General features: G+C 40.2%; 1 pseudogene; it reads right to left on the bottom strand.

The window, feature by feature from the left end:
- Window positions 1-1273: 1273 nt before the first annotated feature.
- Window positions 1274-1992, bottom strand: LOC116470360 (proline-rich nuclear receptor coactivator 2-like; annotated as a pseudogene).
- Window positions 1993-4800: the final 2808 nt, after the last annotated feature.

Below are 4800 nucleotides of genomic sequence, written 5' to 3'. Positions count from 1 at the left end.
TTTAAAATTAGGCCACAGTATAAAAAGCAGTCCATAATCTTACATTCAGGAAATTCATATTAAATATTTCTGTAGGATAAAGGCCAAGAAAATTTTACACATCCATCAGTTTATTACACGTATTTAGATGGCTCTTTCTTCCCTAGGTACTTAAAACTTTGATATTATACAACTGCCCCAAGCAAGCTTCCTCTTTCCAAAGCATGTTTTGCAGGAATGATGATGCCAGATCACTTTCAGAATAGGTTGTGCAGCGTTGTAATACAAAAATGTATTTTGAAAGCTATTGAGTGACCATTAAATGCTGTTTATATAAAAGATGGTTTTGGTATATTTTTGGCAGACACTTACTGACTATATTTAGGAAACAGGGCCATTGGAGTATACTACGCCTCATTCTAATGAGTCCCAAGTGCCCTTTCCACCTTCACCACTGTACAGTTTACTAAAATGCAACTATTAAAATCATCCACATTTTCCTTTAGCAGTGCATCTGGTTGTTGGCTTATTACTAGTTTGGGTGTTTCCAGAGACTAAACTTCCAGTTGTTTACCTAGTCCTCAGTCCTTGTATGTCTTAGATAAATGTTTATAATCTGATTCACTAACTTTCAAAATCTACTGATCCATGAATTATAAACTTAAATCACCATTTTCCCCGAACAAGCCAAAGAAAAAGTTGATTCCTTTACCACTCCCCACATCTAAACTTGAATGGTTTCACTTAAAAGTTACTCACTTGAGAACACTTAATATCAAGTACAATTATTAATTTAGTTACTTCAAGTTGCACTGATGCTACATCACAATGCACATAAAACAAATGAGGTGAAGTCTAATTATATGTTTTACATTAATTAGCAATTCTACACTAATAGATTAATTCCCTGGTGAATTTGTTTCAGACCAACTGACAATTATCTGTAAACACAACTAAAATTTTTTTTTTTTCTTTTTGACAGAGTTTTGCTCCTGTTGCCCAGGCTGGAGTGCAATGGTGTGATCTCAGCTCACCACAACCTCCACCTCCCAGATTCAAGCAATTCTCCTGCCTCAGCCTCCTGAGTAGCTGGGATTACAGGTATGCACCACCATGCCCGGCTAATTTTGTATTTTTAGTAGACATGGGATTTGTCCCTGTTGGTTAGGCTGGTCTCAAACTGCCCACCTCAGGTGATCCACCCACCTCGGCCTCTCAAAGTGCTGGGATTATAGGTGTGAGCCACCGTGCCTGGAAACACAACTAAATTTAAGCATCAGTACTTTATCTTATTTTATACCTGTACTTTAAGTAAGGTTTTAATTTGAAATATCATTATTTTCTTATCTGAAGGAATAAAGGAAACAGGAACCCAGTGGGATGACGGTTTGGGAAGAACTCTTGGGGATGGCAGCTCAATAAATTTGGCTCCAGTATAGTTCTGATTCGCTTGAGATTTAAAAAGTAACCTGGGGCCCAGGCGCGGTGGCTCATACCTGTAATCCCAGCACTTTGAGAGGCCAAGGCGGGCGGAACGCTTGAGGTCAGGAGTTCAAGACCAGCCTGGCCAACATGGTGAAACCATGTCTCTATTAAAAATACCAAAAGTGGCCAGGCATAGTGGCAGGCACCTGTAGTCCCAGCTACTCAGGAGGCTGAGGCAGGAGAATCTCTTGAACCTGGGAGGCGGAGGTTGAAGTGAGCCAAGATGGCACCAGTGCACTCCAGCCTGGGCAACAGTGTGAGACCCTGTCTCAAAAAAAAAAAAAATGTGAGCTGGGACCTGATAAGCTAGAGTTCCAATTTTGATTATTTGGGAAATTTTTATTCTTCCCCCAGTTTGCATGACCTGCTATGCAGCTGCTGATGAATTCCACCCACGTCCTTTTTCTTTTTTCTTATGAACCATCTTCTGGGAATTCTGATCCTTGGTCTTCTATTAAGCTGCTGTTGGTTCTTACTAATATTTCTAGATTGAGGGGCTAGAACGTTATACCTCTCTCCACCACCCATCTTCAGCTTCTTTGTCACCTTTCGGTAAGCTTTTTAGAGAGCAGGGTTTCCAATACCTGTCCTCTTCCTTGCTGCCAAGCTCAAGATAATAGATGTTGCTTTCTGTTGGATCCTTTCCTTTGTCTCAGTGTAGAGGTTCTCATAGGTCGATCTACTGAGTTCAGCCTAGGAGCTGAGGCCAACATCTGAGTTTCCTCAGTACACAATTTGAGATAAGTCCTAGTAACCTCAAGCTCAGAACTTTGGCGGCAGCAGCTCCCTCTCCATGTCAAAGCCTTCCTGCCTTTCCAGGGAGAGGCATGGACCAAAGCCCATGGGCACTGAGGAGTGAACTGCTGCCCACCCTGGTGTCTGCAACCATACCTCCTCCTTCTGCCTCTACTGACCTGATATTTTTTTAGAAATACAGTTCCTTCTAAAATTTTGTTGCCTCTCAGTCTATTCAATGCCACATTTGAGTAATCACAGCCAGAGATAGTATGGACTCATAATATTAATGTCTGAGAAATATTGTTTCCTGGTCACAGATCTTCATTTTTCACACGTAGCCTTTTCTTTTACCTTCTGCCATCAGCAATGTGAAATCATACATTTGGAGGAGAAGCAACACCTTTTAATCGCTATTTATCAGCAGGTGTGCCTCCTTTGTCCAGCAGAGACCTGGAAGAGAGAGCTGGAAACCCAACACCAGCCCCTGCTAGGGCTGCTGCTTCGGATCTGACATGAAAGGCTTCAATTTGAGGTAGGAAAGCAACGTGTTTTCTTCCCAAAGCTGGTAGACTCTTATCATATAGGCTTCTCAGACATCTTAGATTGCAGGCCACAGGCCCACACCTGCTCTCTTAGCTTTCAGAATGACTAGCTTTAGTATGAATTCATTTCTCTCAAGTAGGACTTTGCAAAACTCAGCAATAAGAAACACACACATTTTAAATTTTCCTATTACTTCCCTTGATGCTGCAGCTACAATAAGCACAAAAATTAAATATTTAATAACCACATTAAAAAGGTCATCAACTTCGCAGTTTGTAATTGGTGAGACCTAACTGTCTACTTCTCTACCTTGTATTCCTGGAAATTTCATATTTTTGTTTCTTTTACTTGCTACATCCCACTTTCAGGTACCTCATTTTGCATCAGAGGAGAATGCACAGGCAAGAAATAGAAAACCCATTACAGTGGCTTAACCAGATGAGTTTTTTTTTTTAGTCCGTGTAGGCTGCTGTAACTAAATACTCTAGACTGTGTGACTTACACAACAGAAATTTATTTCTCACCGTTCTGGAGGCTAGGGAGTCTAAGATTAAAGTGCTGCTCTTTTCAGTTCCTCCGATCTCTTTTTCTTCTTCTAAGACCACCAGTCCGATCAGATTAGGGTCTCACCCCTATGACCCATTTAACTTTAGGTACTTCCAAAAGGACTTGTCTTCAAATACAGTCACATGAGGGGTTAAGACTTCACATAAATTTTGTGGGGACAAAATTCAGTCTATAATGGCTTTCTTTAGGGAGACAGGCAGTCCAAAGCTAGGGTAGTAGGTCCGTGAAGTCACTGCTGTTCCAGGCTCCATCTGCCTCCCTACCTTCCTGTCTTTAGCATGTGGCTTCTGTTCTAATGGCCACACGATGCCGATTTTACATTTGCCCACCTCACTGGCAGAAAGGATGAAGAAGAACTGCATGTTTACCAGGAAGCAAAATTTTTCCCAGGAGACTGTTGTTATCGACGTTCCATTGATAAGAACTGTTTCGTGTAGAGGCCCCTAACTGAAGGGCATGGATTGCGAGTTGAGTTTTGTAGTTTGGAACAATTTTTCTTGGAACAAAATTTGAATGCTGTTAGTAAAGGGGAAGAGGCTAATAGATATTGGGAAGATAAATCTCAGTGTTTCTTATAGGGTTCCTCCAGATAGCCTGATTATAACACTCACAAGCATTATTCAGTACAATTAAAATAAATCAGGAGCGGGGAGGGCTCCTAATATTCTGGACTTACAACTCTTTGAAATTTTAGTTTAATCCACAGAATGCTTTTAACGTTTCCTCCAAAACACTTTTTTTCTGTATTTCTATTCTCCACAAATATTTTTTTCTGCATCAGAACACAATTTGATTGAACACTAACTCTGATATTCAGAGGCAGCATCAGATTTTGGTCACTAGTGCTAGTCTTTATGTAAGAACCAAGATTCCTTGGAGAATAGCGGAATCCACGTATTGGACCCAGAAAAATTATGTTTCACTGGAGTGAATGATAAACCGCTTATGGGCGGAGGCACTCTTACTCTCTCGGAGTCCTCAGGATCTAACGAATGAGCTGTAATACCACATTGTGCCAGTAGATGACGACACCATCCAACATGTGAGGACTCCTCACCCGAAATCTCTAAAATTTCAAGCATCGAATTATAAATTATTATTTTGTTATGAAGTACTTTAGTTTGACTTCCTACCAGTTGATTTTAGAAATGAGAAACATATATTCAAATAGTAACATTAAATATCAGAATCTGGTTGTGTATTTGTCTTTCAATTAGTTGTAATTTCTGCAAAATGAAAATCATCTTCAAGGCAATGCAAATGACTTATTATAGGCTAGCACAAGTTTCCACGTGAACAAACTGTTTTGTGAGGGAGCCAGAGGAAAACTGATTAGATGAGTTACCTGTTGTGGCCACAAAATCTTATGGCAGCCACTGGTTTTCAATCTTGGCTGAATATTGAAATATATTTGTATTAACTGCCCAGATTAAATTGAAATAATGTAGGCAGTTTAAAACATACCTGTCTGGTTCTTAACTCAAAAAA

This window comes from Hylobates moloch, unplaced genomic scaffold (assembly GCF_009828535.3).
Source record: "Hylobates moloch isolate HMO894 unplaced genomic scaffold, HMol_V3 SCAFFOLD_6, whole genome shotgun sequence".
In the NCBI taxonomy this organism is placed as follows: domain Eukaryota; kingdom Metazoa; phylum Chordata; class Mammalia; order Primates; family Hylobatidae; genus Hylobates; species Hylobates moloch.
Note: the sequence above shows the minus strand (reverse complement) of the source record. Positions and strands in the feature narration are given on the sequence as shown.